This window comes from Mustela erminea, chromosome 6 (assembly GCF_009829155.1).
Source record: "Mustela erminea isolate mMusErm1 chromosome 6, mMusErm1.Pri, whole genome shotgun sequence".
In the NCBI taxonomy this organism is placed as follows: Eukaryota; Metazoa; Chordata; class Mammalia; order Carnivora; family Mustelidae; genus Mustela; species Mustela erminea.
In genome coordinates, this window is record NC_045619.1 from 77,586,152 (window position 1) to 77,599,331 (window position 13,180).

Sequence of the window (13,180 nt, forward strand, 5' to 3'; positions counted from 1 at the left end):
AACTTTGTTAACATCTCAAGCTCTCTGTGTGTACTAATTTTTTCTAGAGTTGCAGTTGGAGTAATGGTTGTTGTATATGTAGAAAAAGATATAATTTAAAACCACTCTTTTGGCTTAGAACGCATGACTTTTTTAAAGCATGTCACAGTTTTCTCATATGGTAACAAAGGTCTGAAAAAATTCATAAGAAACACTGGATGGAAATCAACAGCTCTTCTGAAGGAGAGGAAACATACATGCATTTTGTCATTATTTTCTGATGTTCTGTGTAAACTAGTTCTGAAAAGTACATTAGCCCTTTTTGATGTGTAAAATTGTTTACCACACCTCTGCCATCTTGATGTAAGCATCCATACGTTAAGTTCATGATGATCCATGAACAGTTAAGAGAACAGTGATCTGAAGTATCCACCTAGTACCTACCATTCACCATGCAGGGTAAGAGCATGGTTTATAGCTTATGTTCATTTGAACATGAGCTCTTTTTGAACTTAAGCTCTTTTGAACATTTAAACTAATTTGAATCATGAAACTCTAATAGTAGTGTGTTTTAATCCACTGGTATATTACCTATTGTGTGGGTGGGGATACTTTTCATACAAAAGATCCTGAATGAATTCTGAAAATATTTGGGTTGAAACAGGTGAGAAATAACGGTTCGGGCCCACTGCTCCTTCAGGTCCCTGAAAAATAAATGCGGAATTTTAGCAACTGCACACCAGCTGAGCTGCATAAAGATGGCCAATTTCTAAGAAAACCAGAATTTATGTAATACAGGGCCTTTTAGAACGCATCAACTCAACTTCATTTGGAAGCAAATATGTAACTGGTATAGCTCAGAAAGCACGGCATGGCTCTTTCGCATTTCAAATGGCTTGTGTGGCCTCTGTTCTGCACCAGCAGGTCCCCAAAGCTGCTCCCACAGAAGATTGCTGCAGTCCAATATAGGGATTAGGAAAGCATGGAACACTGTGGTGACAGCAATTTTGAAGACAGATGTCTTCTATCTATAACCAGATTGGAGATAGTGAAGAAAATAGCTGTGCAAGTTGTTTCCATCAACTTACCTCTTCCCTTTGCTTTGTGAGTGTACCAGAAGAGGAATTCTGACTGCATTATGGAAGCTGGGTTTCCAGTGATTGTTATAAAATAGTTGGAAATTTTGATACCAAAGAGGGCATGCCTAAATAGTAAGCCTAAGAGTATCTACCTAGTCATGAAAAACTACTGTGATGCACACAAAATGCTGATGATGTGCCTTTCCTTTGGATTCATATGTAGCTAGAGATTTATTTGATGTCTGAGACCCATTGTCCTTTGGAATAGAATCCTCTTAGCATTCCTACTGTAAGTGTGGACAAAAGATGATTTCCGTGCTATGGTTGACTAGCATGCATTGCTTCTACTTATGAGACTTTTTTTAATAAAAAAATTTTCAAAGAAATAAAAGCTACTTTGGAAACAAGCATAATACACCTCGTTTTCCTAAATAAGATGGCAAAAAAGGAATTTCATAGAAAATGTGATAAATCAATGACCTTTTTAAAGTGTCATGAAATAGAGCAACCAGCTTCAAATTTCTATTTTCCAAACAAAAGATGTCTTTGAATAAAAGCATTTTAAGAAAAGCCTCCATCCAATGATGTATCAAATTCCCTATTAAGGTATGTTTATTTCTTTAACGTTGAGTTAAATTCTGAGGTAGAATACATAATATATATATATATATTTTATAATACGTATTTTCTATATATATTATATTTTATTTTATATATATATTATATTATATATATTAAATATATTTTATATATATTTTATAATATATAAAATACTTCTAAGATATCCAAGGAGACTTAAAATGGTAGAGTAAGAGGAGGACCTTGGCTTGCTTCATCCCTTGAACATGGCTAGATAAATATCAAATCATTCTAAACACTCAAGAAATCAATCTGAGGATGGAGAGAACAAACTGCACAACTAGAGGGAGAGAAGAGGCCATATCATAGAGGGTTGGAGGTATGGAGACATGATTTAGGGGAGAAAAGAATCATGGGTACAGCTGAGGGAAAGGAGCCCTGATCATAGAGGAGAAAGAGAGAGAAAGAGACAAATAGGGAGGGAAAAAGGAAGGGGAGAGAGAGAGAACAGTGCACGGGAGATCACACAAGGAAAACACTTCCCCCAAACCACTGACTGGGAATATGACAGGGGCTGATTATCATGACTTTTTACAACAGAGCTGAAAGACTGAAGTTTTAGAAGTCTGTGTCATGGCTGGTGTTGAACCCAGTAAGCACAGTAGTGCTGTGTATAAGGAGGGCAGGGGCCTAGGAACAGACAGGATCCCTTTGGATGCACTGGGAAAAATGTATCCCCCTTCTTGGAGTACATCCAGGAGTAGGGGTCTTGCCTCTTAAGGGTCAAAAGAGCCAGTGGGTGCTATTGCTCTGCCCCATTCCAAAGCATAGGGGCAGAGATACCTGATAAGGGTGGCAAACCTGGACACAGCTTTTTGTTGTGTTTTACTCTGAACTCCAAGATCCTGTGCATTGATGTGACTACTCTTCTGGGCCAAATGGACAACAACCCCAGTATGGTGAAACTCTCCCCCAGAGGACCAGCAGGGGTCCATGCAGGTCCAGGTACTTAAATTTTCGAGTTTTGAAATTCATTTGGTGTGCTGAGACACAACACAGGTGCACTGTACTGCTGGGTGGGCAGACGGCCCAGACACAGTGTGAAGTCAGGAATCTGAGGGACACCTGGGACACATGAGGGGAGATTGTTTGCTCTCCTGTGATGTCTTCCTGGACAGCAATTGGCACAAACCCCTCTCCAGGGATGAGAAAGAGGGCTGGCACCATTTTTCTGCCCTATCCATCAGTGCAGACGGACTTCAGTGAGCAGCACAAAACCCACAGTGGAGGCCTGAGTCACTTACACTAAGCCCCACACCCCTGTGCTCTGTAAGTGCTTCTCTACTAAGGCAGGTGTACCTGAGAGTCAGAGCAGCAGTGGGCCCTTCCTCCAGGAGACCAGCACAAACTCCCCCCACATACCAACTCTACTGGTCATAGAGTACTGCAAATCTTCAGCTCTAGTGCAAATAGCTTCAGGTCTCTTTTAACAAGCAGACCAGAACACACCTAGTTAAAATGCTACAATTTGGACAAGGTCCAGACACTCCCCACTGTAGCAAGGAGAAACTCTGCAGAGGCCTGACCTAAAGGAAATAGCAGCCAACACACAGAAGCAGAGTACACACAACATACACCAGAAACACTTCCTGTAGTGTCAGGCACTGGATAGTATAAAAACCTCTACTTAATAAAGTCATTACTCTCAGGAGCAGGAAATATAACAGGCTTTCCTAATACCCAGAAGAAGACAGAGACCTAGACAGAATGCCAATACAGAAGAATTCATCCTGAAAGAACAAGATGAGCATTTTAATTATATCTAATTAAAACAGATATAATTAATATGCCTGACCCAGAATTTAAAACAACAATCTTAAGAATACTAGCTTGGCTTGAGAAAACAGAAGACACCAGGGAGTCTCTTACTACAGACATAAAAGACCTAAAAATAGGCCAAAATAAAAAAATGCTAGAACTGAGACACAAAACCGACTGGATGTGATGAAGACAAGGTTGGACGAAGCAAAGGAACAAATAATTGATACAGAAGATAAAATTATGGAAAATAATGAAGCTGAAAATGAGAGGGAAGGAAAAATATTGGATCATAAAGGTAGACTCAGGGAACTCAGCTACTCCATAAAGCACAGAAACATTCATATTATAGGAGTTCCAGAAGAAAAAGAGGGAAAAAGGGAAGTGAAGGTTTATTTGAGCAAATTATAGGTGAAAACTTCCCTATCTGGGGAAGGAAACAGACAGCTAAACCCAGGAGGCAGAGAGAACTCCTATCAAAATCAACAGAGCCAGGTGAATACCAAGATACAAAGTAAAATTTGCAAAATACAGAGAAAAGGAAAAAATCATAAATGCAGCAACAGAAAAGAAATCCCTAACTTACAAGGGAAGACAAATAAGGTTAGCAGCAAATCTACCCACAGAAACTTGACAGGCCAGAGAAGAGTGGCATGATATATTCAACAAGCTGAATGGGAAAAATGTCCAGCCAAGGATACTTTATCCAATAGGGCTGTCATTCTGAATAGAAGGAGAGATAGAGTTTCCGAGACAAACATAACTAAAGGAGTTCATGACCACTAAACCAGTCTTGCAAGAAATATTAAAGGGGACTCTTTGAGTGGGAAAGAAAGACCAGAAGTGACAAACACTAGAAAGGAACAGAGGAAATCTCCAGAAACAATGACTTTACAGGTAATACTGTGGCACTAAATTCATATCTATCAATAATCACTAAATGTAAATGGAAGAAATGCTCCAATCAAAAGACATAGGGTATCAGGATGGATTAAAAAAAATAAGACCCATCTATATGCTGCCTAGAAGAGTCTCATTTTAGACCTATTCAAAGTGAGGGGACAGAACTACTTATCATGCAATGGACAGGAAAAGAAAGCTGGAATAGCCCATACTTATATCATATAAACTAGATTTTTTTTTTAAGATTTTATTTATTCATTTGACAGAGGGGGAGAGGCAGAGAGAGAGGGAGAGGTAGGCTCCCCACTGTGCAGTGAGCCTGATGTGGGATTCAATCCCAGGACTCCAGGATCATGACCTGAGCCAAAGGCAGTCGCCCAACTAACTGAGCCACCCAGGCACCTCAAACTAGATTTTAAACCAAAGACTAATGAGATGAAGAAGGCCACCACATCATCATAAAGTGGTCTATCCAACAAGAAGATCTAACAATTGTAAATATTTATGCCCCCAACTTGGGAGCACCCAAATATATAAAACAATTAGTAACAAACATTAAATCATTGATAACAGTACAATATTAGTAGAGAATTTTAACACTCCACTCACAACAGTGAACTGATCATCTAAGCAGAAAATCAACAAGGAAATAGTGGCTTTGAATGGCACACTGGACCAGATGGACTTAACAGATAAACTCAGTAAATTTCACCCTAAGACAGCAGAATATACATTCTTTTCAAGTGCACATGTAACATTCTCCAGAGTAGATCACATGCTGGGTCACGAAACAGGTCTCAACAAATACAAAAAAGGTTCAGATCATACCAGTGCTTATTTTCTGATCACAGTGCTATGAAACTTGAAGTCAACCACAAGAAAAAATTTGAAAAGACCACAAATACATGAAGGTTAAAGAACATCCTACTGAAGAATGAATGGGTTAGCCAAGAAATTAAAGAAAAAAATTTTTTAAAATAGATGGAGAAAAATGAAAATGAAAACATTGCTGTCTAAAACCTTTGGGATGCAGCAAAAGCAGTCCTAAGAGGGAAGTTTATAGCAAAACAGACCTACCTCAAGAAGCAAGAAAAATCTCAAATATGTAACCTAACCTTACACCTAAAGGAGCCAAAAACAACAACAACAACAACAACAAACAGTAAATGAGGCCTGCAGCAGCAGAAGAAAGGAAATAATAAAGATCAGAGCAGAAACAATAACAGATCAAGGAAACTAGGAGCTGATTCTTTGAAGAAATTAATAAACTAGATAAAACCCTTAATAGATTCATCAAAAAGAAAAGAGAAAGGACCTAAATAAATAAAATCACAAATGAGAGAGCCACAGACAACACCACAGAAATAAAATTTAAGAGAATACTGTAAAACATTAGATGCCAACAAATTGGAAATCTGGAAGAAACAAATAAATTCCTAGAAACATATATACCACCAAAACTGAAACAGGAAGAAATAGAAAATTTTAACCTACAACCTACAACCAGCAAAGAAATCAAATCAGTAATCAGAAATCTCCCAACAAACAGAAGTCCAAGACCAGATGGCTTCCCAGGGGATTTCTGCCAAACATTTAAAGAAGACCTAATATCTGTTCTTCTCAAACTGTTCCAAAAAGTAAAATGGAAGGAAAACTTCCAATCCCATCCTATGAGGTTAGAATCACCTCGATTCCAAAACCAGACAAAGACCCCATGCGAAAGGAGAATTATAGGCCAATACCGATGAACATGGATGCAAAGATTCTCAACAAAACACTCTCAAATCTAATCCAACAGTACATTAAAAGAATCATTCACCACAATCAAGTGGGATTTATTCCTGGGCCTTAAGGGTGGTTCAGTATTTGCAAATCAATCAACAGGATACACCACATTAGTAAAAGAAAGGATAAGAGGAGCACCTGGGTGGCTCAGTGGGTTAAAGCGTCTGTCTTCAGCTCAGGTCATGATCTCAGGGTCGTGGGATGGAGCCCCGCATTGGGCTCTCTGCTCAACGGGGAGCCTGCCCCCTCCTCTCTCCCTGCCTGCCTCTCTGCCTATTTGTAATCTCTGTCTATCAAATAAATAAATAAAATCTTAAAAAAAAAAAAGAAAGGATAAGAACCATGTGATCCTCTGAACAGATACAGAAAAAGCATTTGACAAAGTACAGCATCTATTCTTGAAAAAACCCTCAACAAACTAGGGATAAAAGGAACAGACCTCAACATCATAAAGGCCATACATGGAAAGACCCATGGCTAGTATCATCCTCTATGGAGAAAAACTGGGAGCTTTTCCTCTCTGGTCAGGAACAAGACAGGGTTGCCCACTCTCACCATTGTTATTCAACATAATACTGGAAGTCCTAGCTTCAACAATCAAACAATAGAAAGAAATAAAAGGCATCCAAATTAGCAAGAAAGAAGTCAAACTTTCACTATTCACAGATAACATGATACTCTTATCTATAAAACCTGAAAGACTCCACCAAAAAATTGCTAGAAGTGATACATGAGCTCAGTAACATCACAGGATACAAAATCAACATACAGAAATCTGTTGCATTTCTATACAACAATAATGAAGCAGCAGAAAGAGAAATCAAGGAATCAATCCCATTTATAATTTTACCAAAACCTATAAGGTACCTAGGAATAAACCTAACCAAAGAGGTAAAAGATCTGTACTCTGAAAACTATAGAACACTAATAAAAATGAATAAATAAATAAATAAATAAAAGTAACACAAAAAAATGGAAAAACATTCCATGCTCATGCATCAGAAGAACAATATTATTAAAATGTTCATACTACCCAAAGCAATTTACACATAGAATGCAATCCCTACCATCAACATTTTTCACAGAGCTAGAACAATCCTAAAATTCATGGAACCACAAAAGACCCTAAATAGACAAAGCAATCTTGAAAAAGAAAAGCAAAGCTGGAGGCATCACAATTCTGGACTTCAAGCTCTATTACGAAGCTATAATCATCAATACAGTATGGTACAGGCACAAAAACAGAACAGACATCAATGGAACAGAATAGAGAGCTCGGAAAAAGACCCACAACTCTATGGTCAACTAATCTTCAGCAAAGCAGGAGAGAATGTCCAATGGAAAAAAGACAGTCTCTTCAATAAAAGTGTTGGGAAAACTAGACAGCAACAAGCAGAAGAATTAAACTGGACGACTTCACACCATACACAAAAACAAATTCAAAATGGATGAAAGACCTAAATGTGATCCATCAAAATCCTAAAGGAGAACACAAGCATTCACCTCTTTGACCTTGACTGTGGCGACTTATTACTAGACATGTCTCCTGAGGCAAGCGAAAGTGCTTGGAGAAGATTGTGGCACATTAAGTGTGCATTTTAGTAGGGTTCAGCAATCTTGGAAAATACACCCCAGAAAGTTGTATATTAGGCCAACATGAGAAATGTTTTAGACTCTGCATTTGACAAGATCGGCTAAGGGTTGAAATAAATAACCTCCATTTCTCTGAAATTTACCCCAGTAAATGTATATTTCTTATCCATGAAAAGTCCTCTTGGAATGATCCTGATCAGGCAGCAGCCTGCTCTTCTCTTTTCTGAGATACGGATCAGAACTCTGAGGTCCTTGCATTTTGGGGCTCCACTGCCATCTTGGAGTCCCTTGCTTCTTCCAGCTGCTCAGTTGGTGTGGAGTGGAGGTGAGTGGAAGATGGGAGAGGCAGCAGAGTATGGACATCCACTCCATTTTATGGCCAGGTCTGAAGAAAGTGTTCATGATCTTCATCCACTTCTATCAGCCAGAAGTTAGTTATGAGATCCCACCTGGATGCAAACTATTCTGGGAAATGTATTCTTCTTGGCTCTGTCAAAGAAGAATTTGGTTGGGGCACTTGTGTTGCTGTATCTGCCACAGTCTCTGTTATGGTTTAACCACCTGCCCTCAAGTGACGGAGTTGTTGTTCCCCCATTCCCACCTACAATTTCTCCCCTTCCATCTGTGCTTCTGCTTTAAGGAAGTCAGGAGCTGTCACTCTACACGTCTATAAAGCAGGGGGCTGCTCCCCTCTCTCTCAGCTATTTAGAATAAACATCATGTCAAGGTGCCATCATTTTAGGGGATTTCCTTAGACTCTTAACTGTTCCCCTCCTGTTTGAAAAAGTAAACTCACCATTAATGCATATCCCTTGTATGCTGTACTCCAAAGAGTGGCAGAAATAACTCATTCTGGCAAAAGGAAATCACCCTGGAAATTACCAGAGGATGTGACATGGGTTATTTAGTGTAATGGCTGAAGGTGTTTTCAGTAAAATGCAGTGTATGCTGTGTTCCCTGATCCCATTTGTCCTCTTAAAATTAATTTCTGTAGTGTTTCACAGTTACCTGTTTAATTATTCATTCTGGATGTCAGGGAGAATGATACAGTACTGCAAAATAAAGCCAATAAAACAAGTTTCTAATGCTAAATATCGAAGCCGGAAAATATGACCATTACAAATAAGCAAGGATCTGTCTTCCTTTTTCATAAGTATTCTACAAAGACGTGCCATGCAATAAACAATGGTGTTGCTTGGATTAATTTGAAGATGTTTGCATAAATATGCTGAGTTTTATAGTTCTCTTTCCCACTACAGTTTGTTTGTATTACAAGAATGTGTGTTTCCCAGGCAAAATATTCACCTTAATCTTTCATGCCATTGAAACTTCTAAATTCTCTTTGCAGTGTAGTGCTAGGAGAGAGGCATGCACTTCTGGAATGAGACAAACCTGAGTGTGAGTCCTGGCTTAATCACAGCTGATGCTCGCACAGACTACTTGCTCAGACTGCTTCTCATTTGTAAAAATATACCTCTCAAAGTTGTTGTGTACGTTAAACTGAACGACACCACACAAAACCTTAATTTAGCATGTTGACTTGCCTCTCTCTTAAAAAATAATTACTTTCTACTAATAATTCTACTTGAATTATGAGTAACAAGATTGATTCCAAAGGATAAAAATATAAATAAGAACAGCATAAGAATTGTTATTACTTTATGAAGACTACTAAATGACATGAAGGAATTAATTCATGGTAAATATTTAACATTTAAAGTTATTTTATTTAGGGGTGCCTAGGTGGCTCAGTTGGTTAAGTGTCTGACTTGATTTCAGCTCATGTCATGATCTCAGGGTCATGAAATCGGGCCCCGCCTCAAGCTCCTCACTCAGAGAGTAGTCTGCTCATCCTTCTCCCTCTGCTCTTTCCCCCACTTGCTCTCAATCTCTAAAATAACAAATAAAATATTTTAAAAAATTATTTAAAAGACTATGATATGAAATAGGGTGATTTTGCACTCAATTTCTTTATTAAAATAGAGATATCCCAAATTTGATTGACTGAAATATTATCTCCTTTTAAAGCTAGACTCAAGAAATCACACTTCTAGAGGAGGAAACCTCAGAAGTTGAGACAGAGTCCTTGTATGTTAAAAACAGGATAACAGGGGCGCCTGGGTGGCTCAGTGGGTTAAGCCTCTGCCTTTGACCCAGGTCATGATCTCGGGGTCCTGGGATCAAGACCCACATTGGGCTCTCTGCTCAGCTGGGAGCCTGCTTCCCAGCCCTTCTCTCTGCCTGCCTCTCTGCCTACTTGTGATCTCTCTGTCTGCCAAATAAATAAATAAAATCTTAAAAAAAAAAATAAAAACAGGATAACAAAAACAATCTTAAGCCTCCTGTAAGATCTATCATATTTTTTTCAAATCTATTATCAAGTTATCAAAGAAGTATTGGAAGAAAATTCGCTACTTCAATATAGAGACATGGCTTTTCTTCAGATACATAGTTTTTCAGAAAGGAAAGGGTGGCCATCAGACAGATGTAAGAATCACAGCAGCGTCTGGTTTCTCAGTAGTAGCATTGCAGGAACAATGGAGCCATCCTTTCTATTTTGAAGGCTAGTGACTTTCAAAGAAGAATTCTACACTTGAACTTCCTGTAAACTGTGAGGTAACTGCAGAAATACAAGAATTCAAAAAGCTTATCTTCCACTCATCCTTCCCGAGGAAGTTACTTCAAGGTATACTCCAGCCAAGCAGTCATGGAAACCAAGGAGTGAAATTTGAAATATTAAGAAACACTGGAACCAGTCTATTGAGTTCAATTACAAAAATTCCCATGTTGTCCTCCATAAGTCAAAAACAGCCCTCAAGCCAAACAGAAAGCATAGAACAGAGGAGGACAGAGTAGAAATTGATTCAATTCCAAGATAAAATGACTAAGACACTAAAAGCTGTTAACCAGGAAGACATACATATTTTTCTCAACAAAACAAAAGAAAGTCACTTAGGAAATCCAGAAAAAGCAAAAGAATACATAAACAGAAATGTGTAACCCCTATATCCCTCAAAAACAAAACAAAACATAAAACTCTATAACAAAAGCATGGCTTAAAAATATACATATGCATCACACACACATATATATGCTTTTGAACAGTTGATGGAATAAAAGAGAAACAAATTTCATAATGTTAGAATATGTGAATTTTAAATAGCACAAAGGTAATGACCTTGAATGATTTAAAAAAATCAGAATGGAAAAATAAAATCCTTAACCCAGGACACAACATACCCCAGTGACCCCGTTCTGGCTGTGGCCTTGCCCTTCCCTCCAGCTACACTGATGTGAGGTCCATAATGATGCTCCGATAGTTGTGGGGTTTTCCTAGGTAATGTACAAACCAAAGCCTCTTCTCTGAAGCTTATTTTCAACTAGTTCTCATACCATTAAAATTGGGTGGACAGTACACTAGTGCTGACTGGCCTAAAAGGTGGTATGACATTGAAAAAGGGGTTTGTTAATATGTAGAGTGTTTTCCTAGTGCCAGTGGTGGGACACACAAAATACTCCTCGTCAGTGAGGCAGAGAGAATTCTTCCTTCCCCCTCTTTCTGAAGCCCACCTCAGCAGAAAACTGGGTCCTTATAATGGGGGCCCTCTGCCATGTTCATATGATACCCTAACACGCAGTCCCTTTGTGGGGATAAAATAACATAAAAGTTTTGACTAAATTGACAGGTTAAAAAGGAAAATGCGATTTTTATTTATTTATTTATTTGTTTGTTTGTTTGTTTCCTTTAAGAGACAGGAATCCAGATGGGAAGGAAAGTCCATGAAGCAACTTCTAAGCAGCGTGGAGAAAATCCCCCATGTTAGAATTAGTGCCGTAATGAGACGGTGACATCTTTGCAGTCCCCTCAAGTAGATTTGTTTTTCAGTGTCCCTTTCAGACCCATTCTTAGTCTGCCCTGTAGATTAGAGAAACCAGTATCTAGTTTCTGGTTCAAATATATTCTTTAAACTTTAATGATAATTTTTATATTAGAGAAACAATGGAGGAAAATAAAATTCCCAATAATCCCACCCTAGAGAAAAACATTATTAAGAGATACGAGTATTTAAATATAACTTGAAGATTTGAATTGCAGGATTGCTCCCGGGGACAACTGAGAGCTTGAAGATTTTTTTGTGTGTATTCACAAACTTTACTGTTTGCATGTTTTACATTGTTTTCTTGTTTTCCTAAGAATGTGCTGTTCTGTTGAATAATCCCGAGTCTATACTTTGAAGATTTAACAATTGCATGGCTGCATTGCCACTCAAGTTTGCTTTGTGTCTTAATTGAGCATTTGCATGGACTTCATATCCTGTGATACTGTTGAATGCATTTTAAGCTAAATTCTTTTGTAGCCTTATGAATTTTTTAATGATGATACGCTTTTTGTTGTACATTTCTTACAAATTACCTGATGAGAACTGGGTGAGAAATGGTTATCTAATGGAGCCAGAATATAAATTAGAATAATGTTTAGTGAAGTGTGTGAACTGGGCAATTCACAGACCTGTACCCCTGGGGATAAAAATATATTATATGTTTCTAAAAAATAAAAAATTTAAAAAAAAAACAAAACTGAAAAAAAAATATTTAAGCAAAAAAAAAAAAAAAGAATAATGTTTAAACGCATTAAAATGAGCCAATGGAATAGACTAGTACGGTGTCTTTCGGAAGGGGCATAAATAGGTCAGATTACATCTCACGTTTGAATTTCTTTTATTTATCAATTAAAAAGATAAGATTTGGGGGGAAATATTTCTTTCTCTTTGAAAAGCCGATTGATACTCCTCTGAACTGGCCTAATGAAACTCAGTCCTGTCTGGACCCCTTCCTCGTTCCCTCTTCTAGCCTTCCCAGTCTGTCCTGGGATCGTGCGTCGGCCCCCTTCCGCCTTGTTTTCTAATTCCTCATGCTGTGCAGCAGTTTTTCTGTTTTTGTTTTTTTCTTCTGACAACATCAAGTAGTCTCTCTCAGGGGCCAATGCAAGAAGTTCTGTGCATCGTTCAGTAGAACAATAAGCAGGGAGTGACCCTGGGTTCTTGGAGGAGTCATCATTTTCTGTAACACTCTAGAGTAAATGACTATTAAAAATAGATAAACAGAGTGCCTGGTGGCTCAGTGGGTTAAGCCTCTGCCTTCGGCTCAGGTCGTGATCTCAGGGTCCTGGGATCGAGTCCTGCATCGGGCTCTCTGCTTGGCAGGGAGCCTGCTTCCTCCTCTCTCTCTGCCTGCCTCTCTGCCTACTTGTGATTTCTCTCTGTCAAATAAATAAATAAAATCCTTTAAAAAAATAGATAAACAGAGCCAGCCATCTTATCTTCTTTATATTTTAACTTCTGTATATAATCAAAAACTTTCTCTGAACTTTTCTTACACTTGTTTTCACAGTGGAAACTTAAAAAAGAAAAAAAGGAACATCAAAATTTTCTGCAGTTAAAAAG

The 13,180-nt window shown here is 38.2% G+C and overlaps 1 protein-coding gene and 1 long non-coding RNA gene across 3 annotated transcripts in view; both read left to right on the forward strand.

Moving 5' to 3' along the window:
* PDZRN4 (PDZ domain containing ring finger 4) overlaps positions 1 to 13,180 on the forward strand; it is a 352,510-nt gene that overhangs the window by 93,554 nt on the left and 245,776 nt on the right. The window lies entirely within an intron of this gene.
* Positions 1,078 to 12,874, forward strand: LOC116593525. The gene is made up of 3 exons (XR_004286916.1): positions 1,078 to 1,089; positions 2,987 to 2,990; positions 12,217 to 12,874. It is a non-coding gene; the product is annotated as an uncharacterized LOC116593525 (long non-coding RNA).